Below are 27,714 nucleotides of genomic sequence, written 5' to 3' on the forward strand. Positions count from 1 at the left end.
CAATAGGTAGAGAAATGGAGTAGGTGTAATCTAGAAGGAAGAGTTTGTGACTAGTGTTGTGAAGGTGAAGAGAGTGTCAGACAGGATCATGAGTTTGAAGCTGCAAAATAAATGGGTGAGTATGTCATACAGGTTTGAAGGTCAGTTAGAGTAAGTGAATGGAAGTTGAATGTTGTGATAGAGAGTGTCCTCAGAGGAGAGAAAATGGTGATTGAAGCAGGTTTTTAATGGATATGTAGGTGATGAGGAGGTGTTGGGTGAGTTTAGTGCTAAGGAGAGAAATGCTGACGATGGGATGGGTCCACACAGGTGGACTACATCTTACACAGTCAGTGCTATCTGAAAGAGATTGTGTTTAGTGCTCATTGGTACATACACACTGCATGCAGAAAAAAGTGAAAGCATTATTAGCAGCTCACTTTATCACAGTGCTGGCTTGGGGTCAGCATTTACTCAGCTTTAATATCACTCTGGGCTCTTGGCTAGCTTAGCGTTAGCATGCTGTTTTTGTCCTGGAGCAGTCTCCACTTTACCACTACGCTCTCATCCTTTTGTTCAATAAAAATAAAAGTTATGTCCATGTTGTTTTTACTCAAAGACTAAATGGTGCAAGTTGAAGAACTATAGGTAAACATGGAGTTGAGGAGTTTTGAGGGTCTGGGTGGATGGTGACTGGGAACATACAGCTGAGGTGGTCAGGGAGGATGCCATGAAGGTCTTCGATGTATCCTCAGAGACAGAGGAAAGAGGTAAAGGAGATTTAGTGGTTGAAGTACAGGAAAGTATTCGAAGAAAGAGGTTAGAAAAAAAGTAAATAGGAGTACTGTCAGGAGTATAGCAAAGAGAGAGGTAGCAAAGATAAAAGAGGCTTATAGTAAGCTGTATGTAAGTCTGGACAATAAAGAAGGAGAAAATGGCTTGTACTAACTGGCTAGGCAGAGAGATTGAGCTGGAAATGATATGGAGCAGGTTAGGGTCAATAAGGATAGAGATGCAAGTGTAATAATGAGTTAAGAGACTGTGTTGAGGAGATGGAAGGAGTACTTTAAGGAGCTGATGAATAAAGAAAATGGCAGAGAAAGAAGGATGGATAGAGGATAGTGACTCTGGAACTGTAGAGTATTACTAAGGAGGAAGTGACAGCAGGTATAAAGAGCATGAAGAATAGAAAGCCACGTGGTCCAAACGACATACCTGGAGGCTTTGGCTCACATGGATGCACATTTCGCTTGTTAATCCTAAACTCCTATTAAATAAGCCTGTTAAATTGCAATCTGTGTGTGCTGTGTCCTGATTCAGAGTTTGCTGCTTTAATTACCTTTATTGGTTATGACATATTCATATTCACCAAATCTTTTAAAAAAGAAAATCACAGGGAGCCACTGGAGATGTGGCCTCAGAACCACAAGTTTCAGAGGACACAAGGTGATTTAAAACTGTTCACTGACAGCACAATATGTTGATACACTAGCAACTGGACTGATGCTGTTCTTAGGTGTTGATACAATGTAGTTAACAAGCCTATAATGTTGCTCTACTGACTCTACAAAGCAGCACCTAGTGGTAAAATGCAGTTTCCCATAGAGTATGTCTCCTCTGTCTGGGACTATATGGCTGCATGTTAACCATATAAGACACAACAGACGATTGTATCTGTGAAGACAAGAGGCAGTACAGAAAGGAAAACATTACTAAGCAGATGTTGAGACCATGAGAGTGAGCGTGTGTCTGTGATCCTGAGGCTCCTCTGCTTGTGTAGCAAAAAGTTTGTATGTTATAGACCAGTAGTGTCTAATATAAGGCCCGGGGACCAGAATAGACCCAGCGAAGACTCCTTTGGAAAATGTGGAGGACACTTTAAATTATGGACTCTAAATTGTATTTTCACAAGTTTAGAAACACCACTGATTCTAAAATTACTCCAAGGTCATCACTCTCCACAAATACATGCTGGAGTGGTGGAGGGGTTGAAACCGCAGGCATCAATGCAGGGAAGCAGTGAAACTGAGTTATCAGATTTGTCAGAGCCTAAAAAAAACTGTCAAATTGGGGAAGATGCATGTGGACACAAGAAGAATAAGGAACAAATCTGAGACATTATTTTGAAGACCCTGTCTAAATGAATGGGGAGCTTTAATTTTGGTTTTAGTTCTCATGGGTACATAAAGACTCAAAAGAGAAAGGCTTACTGACTTTGCACCCCAAATTAAGGTGTGGTATCCATTTTTTTTCTTGTCAAAATAACATTATTGTAAGTAATGTCAAGCCTGATGGAGTGAAGTGGCAATCAAAATTAAGGTGGGATTGAGTTTAATGCAGTTCTCATATCTTGTGACCATTATGTGTTTTTCTCTTTAGAAACACATCAACCTATACTATGGTCTACAACATAAAATACAAAAATAATTTTTTTGGTAGCCTGTTAATATTTTTTGGCGTTTTTTAACGATTATTATTGTTGGAAAGTATAGATGGTAATAGTAAATATTGAAGTAGTGAAATATAAGTGTGAATGTGAGTGTTAGTGGTTGTCTGTCTCCCTGTGTCAGCCCTGCATCAGGCTGGCGACCTGTCCAGGGTGTACCCTGCCTCTCGCCCTATGGTTGCTGGGATAAGCTCCAGCCCCCCTGTGATCCTGACATGGATAGATGGATGGATAATGGCAATAGTATCAGCTCTAATGAATAGTCTTCTTTCTTCTTTTTGTTGTTTCACTTTTTAAAAATGTCTTTCTTTTTTGTTTGGCCAGTACAGTTGATGATACACCCTCTGGTGCCCCTGGACACATCATCAGTGATGTAACCTGGGGTCATTGGGGATTTCGGGTCTTTCAACAATCAGACCCCCTCTCCCAGGCGACCCAGCCAGGGTTGATCAAGCCCCAGCTTGTGTCCAGGTAGCGCTACCCTACATGCCATTCCTCTCCTCTTTTGATCCATAGCCACCTCAACGCTGCTTCTGCTGCGTTGGTGGCCAACTTGATGGCTCTTCGCTGGTTAGCCCCTACGATGCCTAGCATTTTGTATGCCCTGCAAATGGATTGACCCGCGAATCCTCGACAACCCACTTCAATGGGTTGGCATCTTGCCCGCCAGCCATTACTCCGGCACTCCTCCACTAACTTGGAATACTTTGCCCTCTTCCTCTCATGGGCTTCCTCCATACGGTCTTCCCAAGGCACAGTAAACTCTAGAAGGATTACCTGCTTGGAGGCAACTGAAGTAACAACGATGTCTGGCCTCAGCGTTGTCTTGGCTACCACTTCGGGGAACTTTAACTGCTTTGCCAGGTCAACTCCCAGCTCCCAATCTTATGCCCTTGCCAACAGGCCAGGTGAGGTGTTTCGGAATGGTACTGGTAGCTTCTCCCCAGCTTTTATAATCGTTACCTTGGTCTTAACTGGGCAGGCGCTCTTATTATGACTGATCCCGCTGCAGATCGAATCTGCTACGGCCTTTAGGACTTGGTCGTGCCGCCATCGATATCGCCCTTGGGCCAGGGCTTTTGGGCAGCAACTTAAAATGTGCTCCAGGGTTCCTCTCTTCTGACAGAGAAGACAGCCTGGTGTCTCCACCTTCCCCCAAGCGAAGAGATTTGATGGACTTGGTAGCACATCGTATACTGCCCGAATCAGGAATTTTATCCGCTGGGGTTCTGCTTTCCACAGTTCATTCCATGTGACCTTACGCTCTACAGCTTGCTCCCATCTTGTCCAAGCCCCCTGCTGCCTCAATTGCACGATTTGGCTGGTTCGCTTCTCCTCAACTCCTGCTTGCACCTCCTCAAGGATCACCGACCGCTTCTCTTTCCCCTGTGCCTTATTGTAGTTTGGTGTTCTACTGCTACCCAAGCCCGCTCTTCCCTGAGCCACTGTGCCCACTATCACCCTTTGCTGCAGCCTTGATACTGCAATGTCTACAGCCTCAGCAGCCCTCCACTTCTGCCCGGTCCTAACCTCTATTCCAGCCAGGGCAACCCGGGGGTCACTGGACTCCCGATATTGGAGCAGCTCCCTGGACCGGCTCACCATGAACTCCTCGCTTAGGCTGCTAAAGGGGAGCTTCAGCTTGTTGTTATGACCATACAAAGCGATGCTACTCAGACTTCGTGGCAGTCCCAACCACCTGTGCAGAAACCTGCTGATCCTCATTTCGAATCCTTCCACTGTTGAGATGGGAACTTCATAGACTAAGAGGGGCCATAGAATCCGGGGCAGAATTCCATGCTGAAAAATCCAGGCTTTAAACTTGCCAGGAAGGCCAGATTTATCCACTGATGAGAGCCAGGTCTCCAGGTCTTCGTTGGTCGCTTGTATGGAGGCTGCATCTTTCAGGCTGCGGTTAAATACCTTACCTAGGCTCTTTACGGGTGCCTCAGTCAGTGATGGTATCTTGATGGTGCCTAGTGAAAACAAATATTTCTCAGTGACCTTTCCTCTCTTCAGCACAAGCGACCTCGACTTGGTAGGCTTGAACCTCATGCATAGTTTAATGCAGGGGTAGGCAACCTTTCTGATGGCGAGTGCCATTTAAAATTTCCTCAGAGGTCAGTGTGCCATATGATTGCATTAGCAATAAATTTAATAATGCTCTATATTAACAGTTACACACTATATAGAACCACTTTCTAGAATTATATTTGTTCGCAGATGTTGGCAGCTATCAGCGAATAGTTATTAGCTATTTTGAAACAAAAAAAAAGACACTTTTCCATAACAAGAACTCCATAACAGCAAATGGACTGTACAACAGAAAATACAAATGCTATTTATGGTCTCCTCACAAGAATGATAAGAAAAATAAACTAAGCCAATATGGCATGTCTGTTAATACAGAGACACACATGTTAATATGATCTCTGGTCTCCCACTCAGAGACACAGGTCTCCGAGTGTCCAGCATTCAGACGGCTACCTGAGGACACTCATGTGAGAGAAAATCTCACACAGATATGTAGAGCCAAATACTGTCAATAAGGCCTCTGCAATGTTCTGAAGACAGTTAAACTTGTCAGGTAGTGATGTCCAGCAGGTGAAAACGCAAGCTCCATGAACACGCACAGCTGTGGATTCCAGCTGCTCGATGTTGCATTAACTGGTATCAACTCAGTCAGTTAATGTGAGACAAATCTAGCTGCTCATTAAAGATTTCTGGTTTGATCAGAAAAGAAAACATTGGTCCATACACCTGAAAGTCCCAAAAATGCATTGTAACTCAAGTCTACGGATGTATCCATGTATCTCTGTGGTGTAGACGCTGTGCTGAGCGGACAGCTCCTGAAGCTTTTGAAGTGTCGGAATGTGGAAAGCTAACAACGTCCCTCTTACCAGTAGGCTAAGTTATTTTTAGCCAATTACAAGTTGAATCTGGTACTTGGGGTTGTTAGCTAAGATACCGTCATTAAGAAGAGGTACAACTAATGTGTCTATGCGAGCTGATTTGCGATGTGCACCGCTGGCACGGCCATTTATTTTTTGATGCACCTTCTCAGATTAATTCACTGCGTGTTGTGCCCAGGGCTGGACTGGGAAAAAAAAAAACAGCCCGGGCATTTTGACTAAAGACCGGCCCACAAGGTATTAAAGCCATAAAGCCTTTGAATGAAAACGAACGCTGTTGTGACAGTGATGTACACTGTCTTGTTGGTATATGTATGATTTCTATACATTTTACATCAGATAAAAACTTTGGTTGTAAGCTTCAGATAATTATTTAATAACAGCCAGACATTTTAAATGAGAATAAGAAAGTATTTCTTTGTGCCCCCCTTTCCCCGTTAATGCCCTACCTGGCCCCCTGGCAAAACTTTGCTAGACCCGCCCCTGCACAGTTACCAGCTGTCAGCTACTTAGAAAAGGATCCTGGTGTTATTTGTCTCTCAGAAACAGTTCATAACTTCCCTTCAACTCATTCATGTCACCTAAAAGGTAAACCTGTTTCTCCATCACCTGTTCAGCTCTGATGATTCAGTAAGGACATCTCCTGGTTTCATCTTCATGTTTCCCTCTCACCACATCTCCAAACCGATATCATGACCAGCACTTTTTACAGCTGTGGCTCCAGCAAACCTCAGCTGATACTAGAAATTGATATTAAATAAATTCTAACAACAGCTGATCAAGCTTAAACGCGTTGCTGTTGTTTAGTGCGACATCCGGCGGTTTCCTCTTTCTGGCGCCAAGTGGGCGATAAACAAACAAGAGAGAAAAGCCGATCAGCTAATCATTGATCAGTTTCATGATTGAAGTAGCAACAGGAGAGAGAATGAGAGAAGAAGAAACAGCTGCGTAACGACAGAACAACTCCACCTTTGTGTCTTTTTCATTCTAGCTGAAGTCCGGGACAAACTACTAACTAACCTTATGAATTAAATAAAGTTCAACATCAGTAACATCAAAGCACCCACCCAGCTGTATAGAAACTCCATCATGCTAGCTAGCGCGTGGTACGAGTTATTGTAACTGACTGTAAAAAGTCAGCACAACGAAAATAAACTCCACCTAAACTTGGTTTATATCTGACCCAGATAGACTGCAGTCATAACTTCTTACCTGAAGTTCAGTTCACCTGACGCTCGGACCGGCAGCCGCCTCGGGTCTCTCCTCGTCCTGCCTCCAATCTCCCTCATCCACGTGCTGGCCTCCACCACTTGTTAATTTTACTGAATCTGTGGAAGCTCCGCGATAGCCACCACCAAACAACTGAGTTCTTTTTACACACCGGCCAGCATCTGGCCAATCCACCACCTTTCATTGTTTATACCGTTACCCAAAAAAAAAAAAAAAAAATCATCGGGCCACTGAGCACATGCCCGGTATGCCCGATGGCCAGTCCAGCTATGGCCGTGCCATCAATTAACCCTTCACGTGCCAACTGTGGCACGCGTGCCTAGGGTTGCCGACCCCTGGTTTATCTGATCATCTGATCATCTGATCCCTTTACTTTTTTGTTCTTTATAGTCAAATAATTATTCATCCCAGATTTACCTCCCATATATTACGTTATGTTTGTTCACCACCATAGCTTGGATAAAGACCTCTGCCCATATTTTACAAGTAAATTAATAGCTAAATATATACTTTCCAGTTGGCTCACTTTCTCTCATGTGGAGCGGTGTTAATTAAAAAAAATGATAAGATTTGACAGCTCCTATTATATGTGCACTAATTAATCCTGAATATGTTTTATGATTATGTCCCAGTGCCTCTCCACCTTCACTTGCTGTCTGGTATTTTATCTTGGTACTGCTAGAAATTTAAAAATTAGGAGGGTTTTCTCAGACTCAGTCTCTGAGCTGACCTGAGAGTGAACCTCTGAGAGACTGAAAGGTGTTGAAACAGGCCAGCGTGACTAAACACTACATAACAGTCCTAAGCAGACATAAGCATGATACAGTGATACAAGTTTCCTATGAATTTAAAACAGAAAAAAAATATTTCAGTCAGCTACTCTGAGCTAAACGCTCCTTCAGAAGATGTGGAAGCGGGACTCATCATTGACAGAAATCATCTTTTTAAAAAGATTAACTGCTGTCAAATGTAAAGCTACCATAAACAATGCCAACTACATGTAAATGATGGCTGTATTTTGATGTCATCATTTTGGGCTAAACTTGAACATTTTAGCCACTTTAGCGGGGTTTTTTAAGAGTCAGGAGGGGCCGTATTCAGTTAGCACACTGCTTCAACCGCCTGTGTCGCCATGCCATGTGCCACTTTGGGTGGAGGGGTGGGATTAATGTTTAACATGGGAGCCTGCGGGGCTTCACTTGCTGTTGGAGCAAGCCTCATGTGGCTATAAGAGGAACTTTGTTTTGAGTTCATTGGGATTGGGGTGGTGGCGCTGTGATTGTCACTGTTTCCTCTCCATTTAATCAAGAATTTAGTCTGTGTTATGCAATCCAATAATTTTAGGACAGTTTTAAACATTTTGCTTATAAACCCTAAATCATATAAAGTCAGTGAAGTCTTCTATACACTTAACTAAATTAAGTTGCTGATTGTATGACAGTAAAAGTACGTAAAATCTGGGTCACTTCAGAAATTCAGCTGGGAACTGATGATTTATAAATATTCCATGATCTCTCTCTGGAAAGATTTAAATACCTACATACAGCATGTAAATTGTTAAATTTGTGACCCCTGGTTACACCAGATGGCTAAAAAGCGTGTGCCTGTATTTATGTGAAACCATGACCCAAGCTGAGATCACAGGATACAAATCCATTATGCCTAACTTGATGCATCAGTTGATCCCATTTTAGAACAAAGGACAGTGTTCTACTTGTTTGTGCATTCAGTGCAATAAATGAGCAGACAATCACTTGAGGCAGCTCAGCATCTACAAAGAGCTTCTTAGAATAAATGTTCTTTGGACTAGCTTTATTTCTCCAGAGGAAGAAAGGTGGTTGATGATGGTTCGATCACGTGTGATCGAACCATCATTTCTTTTACCCCATCACAACAGCTGCAATCAAATAGTTTCTATTAACGTATTGATCCCTCACTAACTTGAAATTCAATAATAACAAAATAACAGGCAAGAGAAGAGAAGCAACAGTAACAAAATAGGCTGTTAAGAGCAGATCAAGCTGATTTTTGTATTGCATGTTGGTGGCATCCAGCTTCTAGCTAGCGATAGATGAAGAGCAAGTTTAAACTGAGGTACTTATTTGAATTGGCATGTTCATGAAAAATATCAGAAAACAGTTCCTGTGCAGTTGCACAATCTGTCTGGTAGCTATAGGTACAGTGGCCATATTTGGAGGTGGTGGTGGTGGTTTGTATTCTGCTGAACTGGTGCAGGAGTCTGTGGAATACATTGTCTCTGCCAGGCTTGGTCAAGGGAAGCAGCTGGCTGTCTAAATTTAGGCTGATGATGCTCTTTAATATGAAATGCCAAGTCCATCTCTGAAAAGCACAGATATTGGAAAGCCATAATAACTCATGTAAGATCTGCTTATGTATTGTAGAAGGCAGTTGGCTTATTTAAAAAAGAATAGTATACTTCAGAGCTGGTATCAGTACAGGTCAGCTGATGGTAAATGGACTAGTTCTTATGTCTGTGAAGGTTCTTAGTCATCCAGGTCATCGTAGTCTAAGGAGCTTTGAAAGAAAAGCGTCTGGACTTTTTCAGATCTCTATTCAGAAACAAATCTTCCGGCTACCCATCTATTTCGTTATTTTCAGGCGCGGCATTGCACTTCTGCTCTCTTCCCCTCTTCTTCCAAATGTCCAACCGTGGGAGGAATTGTTGTCCCTTAAACCCAAAAAGAAAACAATTATATCTTTGATATAAAAATAACAAATGGAATTAGATGTCCATTGCATTCAGTGGTTAAAATTAGGAGGGCTTGGGAGCGGGAGTTAGGAGTAATCTTCTCAGATCAACAATGGGAGAAAGCAGTATCCAATGTCCGTTATAGTACGTCCTGTGCTAGGTTACAACTTATCTAGTTCAAGGTATTGTACAGGGTTTATTATTCGAAGTCTCGTCTGTCTGTCCACAAGTGGTGGATCAGTGTGAGAGATGTCATGTCACCCCATGTGACCTGAGTCACATGTTTTTTCTGTGACCTAGACTCCATGGCTTCTGGAGTCAGTATTCAGTTATTCTTTCCAAGGCTCTTGGGACCCAGGTCTGCATGGACCCTTTTTTGGCTATTTTGGGGCTTCCAGTTAATAGTGGTCTAACTAACCCTACACACTTCAAAATATTAGCCTTTACATCACTTTTGGCCAGACGTTGTATTTAGCTCCTTTGGAAATCTTCAAAGCCACCTTCAGTTTCTTTTTGGTTTCGAGATGTGATGTCATTTCTGAAATTGCAAAAGATAGGCCTAGCGACAAAGGCCAAATATGGAGAATTTTATCGAATCTGGGGCCCCTTCGTAAACCATTGCAAGTCATTAAACGTTTTACCAGTTGATTAATATTATCACCCCCCCTTTTTTTAAAATCTTTTTTTGGTTTTGGTTTTTTGTTTTTTAATTTTATTTAAGCATGTCTGTCTGTGTGTGTGTGTGTGTGTGTGTGTGTGTGTGTGTGTGTACCATTGCATCTGTTCGTGTAAGAAAAAATAACAAATATGTGAGGGGAACAGATTGTATTGTAATTGTAAATGACTAATGTATATTTCTCTTTCTCAATAAAAATATTTATTAAAAAAAGTGTCTTCTTTAGACTTTTGGACTTCTTTAGGTTTCTTAAAGATGTTTTCCTGATTCTTTTTTTATTGATTAAACATTCAAGATAACATAGATTCAGGTTTAAATGACCTCATTTACATTCAGTTGCACATGAGGACTCTTATGCAACATTAATAACAACGTAGTGCACATTTGCTTTGTGAACCTTCCTTATAGCTACAGAATCAATTGTATGCCATCAGGATTAAAATGCAACTTCCTACATGAAGAGAAGATCCAATCTCCAACCAGAATGATCCATGAGTGATTCCCACCAAGATATTTGTTTTTACCGTGAAGCCACAAAACACACAGCATTTCAGTTCAAAGTGTCTAGACATTTTAGTTACGCTCTGCTACATGTTTCTATTCACCCTTTAGAAATGAACTGTGAAGTGTAAACACCTGTTGATAACATGGACAGAAAGAGATCCATTGGTCAGTATTGGTGAACTGTCATTCTGGATCATCAGCGCCACGGGCCCTGGCTGAAGAAAAGCAGTCAATCCATGTAGCACTTTACAGTGCTTCTGTTAGGGCTGCACAATTAATCGTTAGAAAATCGCGATCTCAATTCATACTTATGTGCGATCTCATTTCCAAATGACAACGATTTTTTAAAAAAAGAAAGAAAAAAAGATGACGATTGTACCGCATTTTGATCCGGGACATAATCTGCATGAAAACAAGCGCTCACTCTTCCTGCTCAACAAATGACAAGGGCAGAGCCTTATACCACGTAATACCGAAGCCAGCTGGCAGGGAAAAAACAACGGAGAGCACTCCTCATTGTAATACTACAATGTCATCTCTTATGTGATCTCTATTTTTCCTAACTGTATGTCTAAAATGTGATAAATAAAGTTTATTTAAAAAAACAAAAAAACACAACCCCCCAACCCCCCAAAACAACGGAGAGCACGTAAGAGATGACGAAGCTGTAAAGGCCAAGAAAGTGACAGGAGAAAATCCGTCCCGGTCAACCACCCAAACATCAATAACGGGAACCTTATACAACACTTCCCCATACCCGTCGAACTCCCGCAGGCACAAAGAAATTACGGAGGCTATCACTTATCACCTGGCTAAAGATATGGCTCCCATCAACACTGTGCAAAACGAGGAATTTAGGAAAATGATCAACACCCTAGACCAGGGGTCCCCAATCCCAGTCCACGAGGGCCGGTGTCCCTGCAACTTTGTTAATGACCACGTTGACAGCGCTCTGGGCCCCCTATCTTCCTACTGCAAGACATGTAAAAAACCTCGGTGTCTACCTTGATGGTTCCTTTAAATTAAGTAGGCAGGTGAGGGCAGTAGTCCAATCCTACTTTTTTTTAGTTAAGACAGCTAGCTAAGGCAAAGCCATACCTCCCGGCTAACGTCTTCAAACGTGTCATTCACCTTTTCCTTACAGATTGGACTACTGCAATTCATTGTATTTTGGTCTCGACCAGGCCTCCATTTATTGTCTTTAGATGGTCCAAAATCATCTGCTCGTCTGCTAACCAGCACCAAACGGAGAGAGCATATAAACCCAGTTTTAGCTTCTCTACACTGGCTTTCTGTTTCCTACAGGATCCAATTCAAACTTTTACTTTTTGTTTGTAAGTCACTCAATGCCCGAGCCCCTTCGTACCTGTCTGAGCTCCTATCTGTTTATGCTCCAGAAAAAACCATGAGGTCCAGCTCAAAATGAATGCTATCCATTCCTCGGACTACACTCAAATCTCGTGGCGATAGAGCCTTCTCTGTGGTAGGTCCCAGACTTTGGAATAGTCTTCCCCTAAATATTAGATCTGCACAAACACTTGATCAATTTAATTCGCTTCTAAAGACACATTTTTATGCCCTGGCTTTTAACACATTTTGACCCAAGCATTTTGGTCTTATTTTATAGTCTTCATATCTTAAGCACTTTATGCAGAATGGTCTGTCTGGAAATGTGCTATATAAATAAATTTGACCCTGACCTTGACCTTAATGAACTCCTAGCTTTTGTGTAACAGTAATGGATGGAACTGCATCTGATGATAGATTCTTTTTGCCAACTTTAAACATATTCTCTTAATTTCTGTGTTCATATTTTGCATGTAAACTTGCCTCAAGTTCAGAAGTTAAGTCAAAAGTTTATTTTGTGTCACAGAAACAGTAATATTTCAAACTTTTTAGCAACTCCCCTCTACTTCTGCGTTTGAGTTTTGGATGAAATGCATTCTGGGATATTTGACTGCACCAAGTCCACACAAATCACCACCAATGCATGCTTGATAGAATGGGAGGAGAGAAAATGTAAAAGAACCCACCCATCACTTTAATCACACTCTAGATCTTGTTTTAACATATGGCATAGAAACTGAACATTTAACAGTGTTTCCTGAAAACCCTCTCCTGTCTGATCATTTCCTGATAACATTTACATTTACAATAATTGATTACACAGCAGTGGAGAGTAGACTTTATCACAGTAGATGTCTTTCTGAAAGCGCTGTAACTAAGTTTAAGAATATAAATTTAGCCTGAAGAAATAGTTTGCTGATTTATAAGAAAGCCCTCCGCAAAGCCAGAACATCTTACTATTCGTCACTGATTGAAGAAAATAAGAACAACCCCACGTTTCTCTTCAGCACTGTAGCCAGGCTGACAAAAAGTCAGAGCTCTTTTGAGCCAACCATCCCTTTAACGTTAACTAGTAATGACTTCATGAACTTCTTCACAAATAAAATTTTTATCATTAGAGAAAAAATTACCAATAATCATCGCACAGATGTAATATCATCTACAGCTACTCTTAGTACCATTGATGTTAAGTTAGACTCTTTTTCTCCAATTGATCTTTCTGAGTTAACTTCAATAATTACTTCCTCCAAACCATCAACGTGTCTTTTAGACCCCATTCCTACAAAACTGCTCAAAGAAGTCCTGCCATTAATTAATTCTTCGATCTTAAATATGATCAACCTATCTCTAATAATCAGCTATGTACCACAGGCCTTCAAGGTGGCTGTAGTTAAACCTTTACTCAAAAAGCCATCTCTAGACCCAGCAGTCTTAGCTAATTATAGGCCAATCTCCAACCTTCTTTTCAAATCAAAAATCCTTGAAAGAGTAGTTGTCAAACAGCTAACAGATCACCTGCAGAGGAATGGCTTATTTGAAGAGTTTCAGTCAGGTTTCAGAGCTCATCACAGCACAGAAACAGCTTTAGTGAAGGTTACAAATGATCTTCTTATGGCCTCTGCAGGCCTACTTGTTGTTCCTAGAGTATTTAAAAGTAGAATGGGAGGGAGAGCCTTCAGTTTTCAGGCCCCTCTTCTGTGGAACCAGCTTCCAGTTTGGATTCGAGAGACAGACACTATCTCTACTTTCAAGATTAGGCTTAAAACTTTCCTTTTTGCTAAAGCATATAGTTAGTGCTGGACCAGGTGACCCTGAATCCTCCCTTAGTTATGCTGCAATAGAGGTAGGCTGCCGGGGATTCCCATGATGCATTAAATTTTCCTTTCCAGTCACCTTTCTCACTCACTATGTGTTAATAGACCTCTCTGCATTGAATCGTATCTGTTATTAATCTCTGTCTCTCTTCCACAGCATGTCTTTCATCCTGTTTTCCTTCTCTCACCCCAACTGGTCGCAGCAGATGGCCGCCCCTCCCTGAGCCTGGTTCTGCCGGAGGTTTCTTCCTGTTAAAAGGGAGTTTTTCCTTCCCACTGTCGCCAAAGTGCTTGCTCATAGGGGGTCATATGATTGTTGGGTTTTTCTCTGTACCTATGAAGCACCTTGAGGCGACTTTTGTTGTGATTTGGCGCTATATAAATAAAATTGAATTGAATTGAATTGAATTGAATAGAACACATCTGGGTATTTTGAGTGTAGTTGGCTTGATGCGTACTTTGAATTGGAAGGGTACTTGGTCTGCGACTGATGATGTATCAGTCCACGAGAACGCAAGTACATACAAGTACAGGTATTGAGAAACGACAAACTGTTTATGTGCAGTTTGTCACACAGTGTGTTGCTAGCTAAAGGTCCAGCTGCTGTATTTCACAGGGAGAGAAAAGAAAGAGAGCTAACCTCACTCAGAGAAAACAGACTGTGGTAGACTGTTATTTAAAGGCTACATGAAAATTCTCTGCAGGTTAGTGCAGGATAAACAGGTTAGATTGGTGTACTTTGGTGAGTGTAATGTAAAGAACAGTGTGTATGACTGGTACACAGTGGCTATGGTTTCATGGTCAGAGTTAGTTTACATCAATGTAGCAGAGATTCATATGACTTTTAGCGGATGATGCTTAGATTCATTGAGTGAATTCCACTTTCTAAAGTTTCCATCTAAAGTTGATATAACTTTATACCATGTAGCAAAACGACAGCATAAACAGTTTAAAAGACTTCGTTATAATGTCTGTAAACAATAGAAAGGATTGTATCAAAAAAGAAAAAAACAATCAAATACCTCAGAATAACATACTGTCTATATTTTAAAAACTTAGCAATCTGTCTCACCTACTGGGTGAACTCATTCAATCAGCTAACTTTGTGAAGAGGCTGACTTAGCTTATTAGCTGTTAGATTATTAACTGTTAGCGAATGGAACCACTGAATGAGAACTGCTTTGCTCACACTTCACTAAAATGTGAAAAAAAGAGAAATCTAAAGAAAATTCAAAATACTTACTGTGACACAAACAGTACTGTGACACAAACAGTAATGGTCAACAACGGGGAATGTAGAGCAACCTTATGGGTGTTTCTGTCTTTTCAATGAGTATTCCATCCCACCCACTCACATTTCAACATCAAACAATGGCAAACAAGTGCGAGCCTCCATATTTGACAGGAAATATGATAATATCTTTTATGTTTGGGGTCAAATTGACCCCAGGAATCAAAACATTCAAACGATTTATGCCATATAATTTAAATAAATTAGTAAAATTAAATTATTTTTAGTTTAGTTTTATTAAGCTATTTGAGGTAGTAAATTCTTTGAGTGTACCATTACATAACTCAGCATGAATGGTGGAAAGGGTGTTTTTAGTTTATTTAACAGCTCTTGCATAATTTCAAGTTAGTTAAATGGACTTGGAGATTCAAACTGTATTCTATAAGATTTTAGTTTGTCTTGAATAAAGGCACAAACCAACAGGAATTACACCAGATCCCTTGCACACGCTGGATATTGAGCCAAGTAATAAATTGCTTGTGTTCTCCTAGAAGAGTAGAAAGTGAACAAAGGAGTGTAGAAAGCAGATGAAGTCATGTAGGGAAGCCAGTTATTAGAGAAGCATTAACTGGGATTTTCTGATGAGCTAAGATAGACACATGGAGAAGGTGGAGGAGAAAGGGCCGAGATGTGAGTACAGGAAGAATCAGAGAAAAGTGTCAAAGGTAGTAACTGGTTTAAAAAAGCTGCAGCAATAGTCAATGCATAATTTATTTGCTTCCGTAAACATGATATGAAGCTTGGATCTTCGGAAATTTATGACTGTGACTGCATTAAAAATGTCTTACACTGTTTACATATGCATGTAGTGCATACACTATATTTGCCGTTTTATTTGTCTAAACCAAAGTGCCAAGCTTGGTAGAACATTTGTGGTCTGAAGGTGCCATTCAGGACTCTACAGACCCAATATGTGAAACAGTTGAAATTGTGGACTTCACTTAATTAAAACTTTTTGTTGTTAAGATCAAGTATTGGTTCAAAAATAGTAACAAAATTAGGTGATCCTTGGGTGGTTTTGTGTGGTAATCTCTCTCCTTTAAGCAGGCCGGCACGATTGGAATGGAAAGCGCTACACAAAATTTTTGCCGGAAACGATCCTGAGCTTCTCCACATTACAATGGACTCTGGAGAAAGCCACATATGTGGGACATCAGATAGTAAGTCCCTTCTCTAAAAGGATTCAGCGAGGTAATCCACTCTAAATTCTTCTTTTTCTTTTTTTTTGAAATGACGTCATATTGCTGGCAGCAGAAACTTAATGCAACACGTGATGTTCTGCTATCAACAATAAACATGAGGGACTGACTGACAATGGGGACAAAAGCTGGACTGACTTGACACCAATACGCAAGACTGCCCCTACTCCACCCAGACGTGAAAAAAGAGTGGATATATGTATGTTTTTTTTTACAGGAGCAAGAACATGACAGCAACATCCTAGGTTCGTATGAGCTTGTGGGCCATGCAGACTTAACCTTTTTGTTGCCACCTTCTGTGTGTATTTACAAGGGGTGTGTTATTCATGATCTTGTATTGTTTACAAGGCAAAGATCAGTGTGAGAAAGTGTGCATACAGATGCACTGTGCTAACATCTACATCACTTTTTCCACAGCAGAGGGTTAATCATATGATTAATCATGTGATTTACAGCAGGACACACCACTGGTTAATGTTTTTAACCAGTGGTGTGCTACTCCAGTGAAGCAGCCCTGGATTTTTTTAGTAGACAATGTACATCTTTCTTATGCAGCTCTAATTGCATTGAATTGACGCATGGCAAGGACCATGTGGCAAAAGAGGGTTTTTTCGGCGTAGTTTTCATTTTTAGAATTACAGGTGCAGTGACCGGAGTGTTACGGAAGGAAATCATCTAAAAGGTGCAGACTGAGACTGGGAGAGAACGCTTGGGAGAGAAGCAAGGACCATTTCCAGCACAGCTGACAATGCAGAGAGGGGTTAGGACAGAGGGTTGTACCACTTGGCTTCCTAGAAATTGTCATGAGAAGATTTTTGAACAACAGTAAAATCCAAAAAAAGGTGGAAGAGATTCTGCAGTGACGTTGAAGAAGACAACAAGGGTGTACGACGTGCTCTGCCATTTCAACCTACAGCTGCGTTGGAACGGAAACTGAGGGATGAAGAGAGCGTGCCAAGCTCCAACTGAGTGACAGCACAGAGAGAAATGAGCAATGGAACCATAACTCTGTAAACAGCACAAAACACAAGGAGCCATGACCCTGACGGGAAATGACTGACAACAATTTCCCATGAATGACCACCTAATGTTGTTTGATTTTGCCATGCATAATTTGATATTCTGGAAAGGGTCTTTCCTTTGTATCATTGTTGTTATCATTTGAACAAAGGGTGGTGAGAGAATACTGAAGCGAGGATGTAAAAATAAAGGATTGCATTTATATAGCACTTTTCAAGACCCTCAAAGCGCTTTACAATTCCACTATTCATTCACTCTCACATTGGTGGAGGCAAGCTGCAGTTGGAGCTGGAGCTGTCCTGGGGCAGACTGACAGAGGCTGCTATATCACACCATCGGCCCCTCTGGCCATCACCAGTAGGCGGTAGGTGAAGTGTCTTGCCCAAAGACACAACGACCAAGACAAACAGAGCTATGGATCAAACCGGCAACCTTCCGGTTACAAGATGAGCTTCCCAACCCCCTGGACCACAGTCGCCCTGCCAATGTTCTTTAAGTGTACAGTGGCATTGATGTGATATACAGAATGTAAGGAAAGAAATTCTGTTATTAGTGGGATTCATTGATTAAAGAATCAAGGGTGGAATTGTATTAGAATTTCTTTTATTTATGTATTATTCACATTATTTTATAGTATAATGCTGGCTTTTAGCATGTCTGCCTCATAGCTGATTCAAGCAGTTAGACAGATGGTGGGGGTCTGGTAAGGAAATGGGGACATTCACACAGGAAGCCTGGCACCAGTGAAGGCTTCACAGGTAGTGGAGTCTTTTGTTCTTCTCCACTGTAAGAGGTAACAAGGGAGTGTGAACCCTTTCTTTGGGGAGGAAGACCAAAGGTGTGAAAACAGCTGTGTACTGCCTTATGTTTCTGTAGAAGGTATTTAAACCCAGGGCTGTGCCGGGTTCAGGAGAGACTCTGGCTACGTCCACACTAATGCGTTTTTGTTTGAAAATGCATTGTTTTCTCTCCGTTTTGGCCTCCCGTCCACACTGAGACGGCGTTTTCCTCAAGGAAAAACGCAGTGTTTTGGAAACGCTCTCGAAAACGCATACATTTCAAAACGGAGCTGTCCCGTCGCAGTGTGGACGCTCAAAAACACAGACTTTCTAAAACGATGACACATTTTAGTCATGTGATGCAGTCATGTGACCAATTAAACAAAGATAGCGGAGTGCATTATACAGCAGTTGTTTTGATTGCTCTCAATTTTGACAGCCCTGAAAAAGATTAATATCAGTTTGTACATGTTCCAGATAGCTTTTCTTCAAATTCTTTAATTCTCACTCGCTTTTGCACATGCGCAGGACTGGAACGTAAGTGTTTTTGGTCTTTTCAATGTGGACGCACAACTCTGTGAAAATGACTGAAAACGCTAGTGTGGACGTGGAGCGTTTTCAGATGAAAACGCCGTTTTCAAATCTATCCGGGCCAGTGTGGACGTAGCCTCTGCCGGTCGTTTGCCCCGCGATGGCTGCTCTCACCAAGCTTGGTGTTTTTGTTCTTTTTGATCGTGGCTCAAGAGTTGGGAGTTCGCCTTGTAATCAGAAGGTTGCTGGTTCGAGCCCCGGCTCCGACAGTCTCAGTCGTTGTGTCCTTGGGCAAGACACTTCACCCGTTGCCTACTGGTCTGCCTACAAACATAATATCTTTGACAAATTTCAGTCTGGCTTTCGTAGAGCTCATTCTACTGAAACAGCCCTTCTTAGAGTTTCCAGTGACATTCTGATGCAAAACGATGCAGGAAAATGTTCTGTCCTCCTAATTCCTAATGTTGGACCTCACGTCAGCCTTTGACACCGTTGACCATTACATTTTGCTTGAAAGGCTGAAATACTGGGTTGGTGTATCTGGGTCTGCCTTAGAGTGGTTCTCCTCGTATCTCTATGAACAATACTTTTCTGTGGCGGTCTCTAAGTACAGGTCATCTTCCATGTCTTCCGTGTCCTAGGGTGTGCCACAAGGTTCTGTGCTGGGGCCCTTATTGTTTTTAATATATCTACTTCCTCTCCAGCATATTTTGAGCCCCTTTGAGGACATTTGCTACCACTGCTATGCAGATGACATCCAGTTATATATTTCTTTTAAACCTGAAGATGTTTCTAAGCTGCAGATTCTAAACGAGTGCTTAGAATCCATCAAAGGTTGGATGGCTGACAACTTCCTCCAACTTAATGAAGAAAGACTGAAGTCTTTGTATGTGCTCCGGACAGACATGTACCCAACATAATGAATGCTCTTGGTCCTCTTTCAACATTTGTGAAATCGTCTATCAGGAACCTAGGGGTAACCTTTGATTCTGCTCTTACTCTGGATGTTCACGTCAAATCTCTGGTTCGGTCCTGTTTCTATCATTTAAGAAACATTTCTAAATTGAGCCCTATAGTATCTCATACTGAACTGGAGATTGTTATTCATGCATTCATTTCATCACGATCAGTGTTGGGGAGTAACGGAATACATGTACCGCCGTTACGTATTTAGAATACAAAATATGAGTAACTGTATTCCGTTACAGTTACCGTTTTAAAAGGTGGTATTCAGAATACAGTTACTTTGTTGAAATAAATGGATTACACGGCGGTACTTTCCTGTTTCATATTGTCGCGGGTCAGGACTGTTTGGGTTTGTTTGACAGCTATGTTCTGTTGTTCCAGGCGGCAGCGTTACGGTTGCCATGGTTACAGGGTGACGCTCTCTCTCTGTGTGTTTCCTGGGTGAGAGAGCGCTTTTCTGTTGTTGTTGTTGTGCTAAGCTAATAGGCAGAATGCTACAGGCATGGCCCTAAAGAATGTAGCATGATGGGCAGTGTAGTCCGTGCTGCAGCGAGAATGGACTACCATACCCGTTATGTGTCTGTGAGCGAGGGAGGGAGAAAAAGGAAAAGTCCGAGTTGTCACGGAGCAAAAACGGGAGCTGGAAGCATGTAAATATAATAATAACCACTGCAGCCAAGAAGAGTGCCTGACGAGCCCAGTTGTAAGTAAGCTATTAAGACTCAACTGTACTCTGTGTTCGTGTTTTCCTCCGGAAAAAAATAAGTTCCGTTGGAGCAGTCTTTCAACGCCTCTCTCTGTCTCTGGCAAGTAAAGTTGACCCAGACAACAAAGTAAAGCTAGTTTTCGGCTACCAGCCCGACACGGAACCCACCGTGATTAGCCAGAGGTCCCTTTACTACGGTTCGGAGTCATGGACCTTCAGTAACAGTAATAAATCACAGCAATAGTACATTCACGTAGTTGTAAACAGCATGATAATATATTAAGTAATCCAAAGTATTCAGAATACGTTACTCTTATTGAGTAACGTAACGGAATACGTTACAGAATACATTTTGGGGCATGTATTTGGTATTCTGTAGTGGAATACATTTTAAAAGTAACCTTCCCAACACTGATCACGATTGGACTACTGTAATTCACTGTTTACATGTCTAAACAAAAACTCCCTGGAGCACCTGCAGATTGTCCAAAATGCTGCAGCAAGGCTTCTGACAAAAACATCTAAGTACTCTCATGTAACACCATTGCTTATACAGCTGCACTGGCTCCCCGTTGAATTCAGAGTCCATTTTAAGATATTGGTTCTGACCTTTAAAGCTCTTCAAGGACAAGCACCAGCCTACATCATTGAACTTTTACAGCCCTATGTCCCTAGGTCCCTGAGGTCATGTGATCAGGGCCTACTTGTTATTCAGCATACAAGGCTGAAAACCAAGGGAGATAGAGCTTTTGCCACTGTGGCCGCCAAAAACACATCTTTTTAGAATTGCATTTTTTAAAAAAACTTTTGTCTGTTTTTGTTTTATACTTTGTGAAGCACTTTGTGATCTTTTAATCTAGAAATGTGCTATATAAATAAAATTTTACTTACTTACTTACTTACTTGGAGGTGATGATGTTTGTCCATGATCACTATGATGCACTTGAGGATATGAAACAATGCTATTCAAATGGAATGGATGCCTGATGGCTCTTCGCACAACATTACAAATAGTCAGGAACACTATAGTCAAATTGATGTAATTTTATATTTGGCAGCATCACTGTTCTGCAGTGATGCAGCAGGAGCAGAATCCAACACAGAACAAACCAGGCATCAGTGACAAGAGATGTGACATTAAATCTACCCAGAATTAAAAGAGAAGTTGGGGTGGAGGAGAATCACAAAGCAGCTTGTATAATGCACAACAGCCATGGCAGACTAATGCAGGTTAATGCTCTGAGGTCTCTGCAAGTCACTCCCAAAGCATAATCAGTGCACATTTGGGTGTATTAGGTCTGTGCTCAGTGATCAGTTGGCAGCTCAGCTCCTCTTTACCCAAGGATCCAAGGCTGCAGGCTGTAATGCAACAGTGAAACAATTACAAAATTGATCATCGACCAATAACCTAGCGTCACCCTTATGCTTGAACATGGTGTTTGTTATGGACAAACTATGGTTGGCACAGAAGTCCAACAACACTACTCTTGTTCAGACTGGGCCCTTGAGGTCACAGTAATTGCCCATGTGAGTGTCGATGTCCCCCAAAAGAACAACTGAGCTCCTGGTTGTCTCTCTCAAACACCGCGCTGAGTGACTCCAAGAAGGCTTCGTACCCTGAACTATCACTCAGCGCATAAGCATAAACAAAGTTGTCACTGCTTCTCAAACTGAAGCACTAACTCCGAATACAAACATCAACTAGAGAGTTACAGACTGCTCTCTAGAGGAAAACTATGCAATATCAACAATCATACTATTTAAAAATTTTCATGTATCAGCTGTTATAAATTCCAATACTGAATTAAAGCTGCAAGCAGCATTATGAGGGCCCTCGCACCCCGGCCCGTCGAGCCACGCCCAACACCTAAAACCAGCACGTCCGATCTGATGTCATATTGATGGAATTCATGCATTTAACCACCAGCTAACATTTCATCTTATTCAATCATGATTATAGTCGTCCCACTAGGTGGCACTCTAACCATTACTGACAAATGGCATAACAAACATTTCCGAGCTCGAGTCTCATCACACCTGCGACGTTTGGGAGAGATTGGACACTGTGTTTTTGAGTGACAGCAGATTACTGCTTTTTGGCGAGTGATTGAAACTCCACGTGCCGCCATGACCACCCCGTTTCCCTGAACGTACAAAGCTTTGCAATTTAACATCACAAAGGTCTTTAGATTACATGCACTGGAGATCGCGTCAATCTGACGAAATCCCTTGGAGGAGTTCGTCAAAGAACGGTGCCTGAAAAGAGGGGAAAATGTCGCCAAAATTACGCATTACTTTTAAAATGGCTGACTTCCTGTTGGATTTGGGATATTGCTCCAAGAGACTGTTTTGTACATCTTGATATCTTACATAAGCTTACCAGGTTTCAGACTCATAGACAAAACACAGAGCAGGGGCTGATGTTTTGAAATTTTGTAGGGGGCGCTGTGGAGCCATTTTGCGCTATTCAATGAAAGTAATCAAATAACCAGAAAGCCCTCATCACATTGAAGCTGTGGGCCAAATGTCAAGACTTCTTAAACTTTCCAAGCCCCTCAAAAGCCACTTCATCTTTCATGGTGAACTGCGTCACCACCAGGGTGCGCCGTTCAGTTTAAAGTCACAATTTTCGCACTGAAGCATCATGAGGGACTGATGTTAATATTCATCGCTTTTGAGGTGGCCACGATGAACCTGTGAAAATCAGTAAAACAAAATGAAAGACATGACATTTCCTGGTGCCACTAGGTGGTGCTCTGCGTATTCCTGACAATGGGCACATCAATCTGTTCAGGGCAGGTCTGACATCATGCCTGTACAGTCTGGTATTGATCAGATTGGATTTCATTGAGTTACACTAATTTTTTTCTTCATGGCGAGACATCAATGTTCGCCATGCTGCTGGGGTCACACCCTTCCGTGAAAACTCACACTTTTCACTGTAACCCAAGACCAACTCCTTAAGGCTTTCCTGGAGAAATTTGAGGCTGCAGATTTCACCCATCACAATACTGTACCCCAAAGTGTAAAACATAACATTTCCTGTTGCCACTAGGTGGCGCTTTCCCTGATGTCAAATATGGCAGTTGAAATATGTTCAGGGGTGGAACCTTATCATATGTGTGCTCGTTGGTCGAGGTCGGACCATGTATGACAGAATGAGAGGCAATAAGATTTTCATGGCGAGTCATCGAAATTCACCGTGGCGCCGCCACCTCACCATATCGCGAAAACTCAAGAGCTCCGCAATTTAACATGGCCCGGATGTGTAGTTGACACTGACCAAAGATGAAGATTATACGACCAAATCGCAAGGAGGAGTTCGAAAAAGTTCGAGGCATGGAAATGGCAAAATTAGAGCCAAAATGTCACTTTCACTTCTAAATTGCGGACTTCCTGTTGGGTTTGCGTCAATGGTCCCATGACTTTTTTGTTCGTCTTGGCATGATACACATGTGTGCCAAATTTCATACATGTAGCTCAAACGATGTGTTCGTAGGGCTGCATTTAACAAGGCATAGGTGGAGCTACAGAGCCATTTCCCAATGCTCATATGTAAAACCATTAAAATACAAAATTTTTGACCAGACCTGGCATGTGTGCAAAATTTCATGAGTTTTTGAGCATGTTAAAGCCCTCAAAAAGGCCCTTGTTTTGCCTGAATAATAATAATAATAATAATTAAAGCTGCAAGCAGCGTTATGAGGGCCCTCGCACCCCCGGCGCGTCGAGCCATGCCCAACTCCTACAACCAGCACGTCCGATCTGATGTCACATTGATGGAATTCATGCATTTAACCACCAGCTAACATTTCATCTCATTCAATCATGATTATAGTCCTCCCACTAGGTGGCGCTCTAACCATTACTGACAAATGGCATGAAAAACATTTCCGAGCTCAAGTCTCATCATGCCTGCGACTTTTGGGAGAGATTGGACATTGTGTTTTTGAGTGACAGCAGATTACTGCTTTTTTGGCGAGTGATTGAAACTCCACGTGCCACCATGACCACCCGTTTCCCTGAACGTAAAAGCTTCGCAATTTAACATCACAAAGGTCTTTAGATTACACGCTTAAGATCAGGTCAATCTGATGAAATTCCTTAGAGGAGTTCGTCAAAGTATGAGGCCTGAAAGGAGGGGAAAATGTTGCCAAAATTACACATTAATTTTAAAATGGCTGACTTCCTGTTGGATTTGGGATATTGCTCCAAGAGACTTTTTTGTACATCTTGATAGCTCCTATAAGCTTACCAGGTTTCAGACTTATAGATAAAACACAGAGCAGGGGCTGTTGGTTTGAAATTTTGTAGGGGGCGCTGCGGAGCCATTTTGCGCTATTCAAAGAAAATGATCTCATTAAAGGATAGCGCTCATCACATTGGAGGTGTGCGCCAAATTTCAGGACTTTTTAAACTTTCCAAGCCCCTCAAAATCCACTTCATTATTCATGGTGAACTGCGTGGCCACCAGGGTGCGCCGTTCAGTTTAAAGTCACAATTTTCTCACTGAAGCATCATGAGGGACTGATGGTGATATTCACCGCTTTTGAGGTGGCCATGATGAACCTGTGAAAATCAGTATACCAAAATGAAAGACATGACATTTCCTGTTTCCCGTAGGTGGCGCTCTGCGTATTCCTAACAATGGGCATATCAATCTGATCAGGGCGGGTCTGGCATCATGTCTGTAAAGTCTGGTACTGATCAGACTGGATTTCATTGAGTTACACTAATTTGTTTCTTCATGGCGAGACATCAATGTTCGCCATGCTGCTGGGGTCACACCCTTCCGCGAAAACTCACAGTTTTCACTGTAACCCAAGACCAACTCCTTAAGGCTTTCCTGGAGAAATTTGAGGCTGCAGATGTCACCCATAACAATACTGTACACCAAAGCATAAAACATGACATTTCTTGTTCCCACTAGGTGGCGCTGTCCCTCATGTCAAATATGGCAGTTGAAATATGTTCAGGGGTGGAGCCTTATCATATGTTTGCTCTTTGGTCCGCGTCGGACCATGTATGAGGGAATGAGAGGCAATAAGATTTTCATGGCGAGTAATCGAAATTCGCCGTGGCGCCACGGCCTCACCGTATCGCGAACACTCAAAAGCTCCGCAATTTAACATGGCCCGGATGTGTAGTTGAAACTGACCAAAGATGAAGCTTATATGACCAAATCCCAAGGAGGAGTTCGCAAAAGTTCGAGGCATGGAAATGGCAAAATTAGAGCCAAAATGTCACCTTCACTTGCAAATGGCGGACTTCCTGTTGGGTTTGCGTCAATGGGCCCACAGACTTTTTTGTTCGTCTTGGCATGATACACATGTGTGCCAGATTTCAGACATGTAGCTCAAACGATGTGGTCGTAGGGCTGCATTTAACAACGCATAGGTGGCGCTCTAGAGCCATTTCCCAGTGCTCATATGTAAAACCATTAAAATGATAAATTTTTCACGAGACCCTGGCATGTGCAAAATTTCATGAGTTTTGAGCATGTTAAAGCCCCCAAAAAGGCAATTCATTTCAATGAAAAATAATAATAATAAACGGAGCAGATACAATAGGGCCTTCGCACTCTCGGTGCTCGGGCCCTAATTAAAGCTGCAAGCAGCGATATGAGGGCCCTCGCACCCCAGCACGTCGAGCCAAGCCCAACACCTAAAACCAGCGCTTCCGATCTGATGTCACATTGATGGAATTCTTGCATTTAACCACCAGCTAACATTTCATCTCATTCAATCATGATTATAGTCATCCCACTAGGTGGCGCTCTAACCATTACTGACAAATGGGATAACAAACATTTCCGAGCTCGAGTCTCATCACGCTTGCGACCTTTGGGAGAGATTGGACATTGTATTTTTGAGTGACAGCAGATTACTGCTTTTTGGCGAGTGATTGAAACTCCACGTGCCGACACGACCACCTCGTTTCCCTGAACGTAAAAAGCTTCGCAATTTAACATCACAAAGGTCTTTGGATTACACGCACTGGAGATTGTGTAAATCTGATGAAATGCCTTGGAGGAGTTCGTCAAAGAAAGTTACCTCAAAAGAAGGGGAAATGTTGCCAAAATTACACATTAATTTCAATATGGCTGACTTCCTGTTGGATTTGGGATATTGCTCCAAGAGACTTTTTTGTACTTCTTGATATCTTCCATAAGCTTACCAGGTTTCAGACTCATACATAAAACACAGAGCAGGGGCTGTTGTTTTGAAATATTGTAGGGGGCGCTGTGGAGCCATTTTGCACTATTCAAAGAAAATGATGACATAACAAGACAGCACTCATCACATTGGAGGTGTGCGCCAAATTTCAAGACTTTTTAAACTTTCCAAGCCCCTCAAAAGCCACTTCATCTTTCATGGTGAACCGCGTTGCCACCAGGGTGCGCCGTTCAGTTTAAACTCACAATTTTCTCACTGAAGCATCATGAGGGACTGATGGTGATATTCACCGCTTTTGAGGTGGCCACGATGAACCTGTGAAAATCAGTAGAAGAAAATGAAAGCCATGGCATTTCCTGGTGCCACTAGGTGGCGCTCTGCATATTCCTGAAAATGGGCACATCAATCTGTTCAGGGCAGGTCTGACATCATCCCTGTAAAGTCTGGTACTGATCAGACTGGATTTCATTGAGTTATACTAATTTGTTTCTTAATGGCGAGACATCAATAATCGCCATGCTGCTGGGGTCACACCCTTTCGCAAAAACTCACCGTTTTCACTGTAACCCAAGACCAACTCCTTAAGGCTTTCCTGGAGAAATTTGAGGCTGCAGATGTCACCCATTACAATACTGTACCCCAAAGTGTAAAACATGACATTTCCTGTTCCCACTAGGTGGCGCTGTCCCTGATGTCAAATATGGCAGTTGAAATATGTTCAGGGGTGGAGCCTTATCATATGTGTCCACTTTGGTCAAGGTCGGACAATGTATGACAGAACGAGAGGCAATAATATTTTCATGGCGAGTCATCGAAATTCGCCGTGGCGCCACGGCCTCACCGTATCCCGAAAACTCAAAAGCTCCGCAATTTAACATGGCCCAGGTGTGTAGTTGACACTGACCAAATATGAAGCTTGTACGATGAAATTCCAATGAGGAGTTCGCAAAAGTTCGAGGCATGGAAATGGCAAAATTAGAGCCAAAATGTCACCTTCAATCCAAAATGGCGGACTTCCTGTTGGGTTTGCGTCAATGGTCCCATAGACTTTTTTGTTCGTCTTGGCATGATACACATGTGTGCCAGATTTCATACATGTAGCTCAAACGATGTGTTCGTAGGGCTGCATTTAAAAAGGCATAGGTGGTGCTACAGAGCCATTTCCAAATGCTCATATGTAAAACCATTAAAATACAAAATTTTTCACCAGACCTGGCATGTGTGCAAAATTTCATGAGTTTTCGAGCATGTTAAAGCCCTCAAAAAGGCAATTCATTTCAATGAAAAATAATAATAATAATTAAAGCTGCAAGCAGCGTTATGAGGGCCCTTGCACCCCCGGCGCGTTGAGCCAAGCCCAACACCTAAAACCAGCACGTCCGATCTGATGTCACATTGATGGAATTCATGTGTTTAACCACCAGCTAA

The 27,714-nt window shown here is 42.0% G+C and overlaps 1 pseudogene; it reads right to left on the reverse strand.

Moving 5' to 3' along the window:
* Positions 1 to 2,874: 2,874 nt before the first annotated feature.
* LOC120433001 lies at positions 2,875 to 4,480 on the reverse strand (annotated as a pseudogene).
* Between the last annotated feature and the right edge of the window lie 23,234 nt (positions 4,481 to 27,714).

The sequence above is a fragment of the Oreochromis aureus genome, linkage group 15, assembly GCF_013358895.1.
Source record: "Oreochromis aureus strain Israel breed Guangdong linkage group 15, ZZ_aureus, whole genome shotgun sequence".
NCBI classification, from domain to species: domain Eukaryota; kingdom Metazoa; phylum Chordata; class Actinopteri; order Cichliformes; family Cichlidae; genus Oreochromis; species Oreochromis aureus.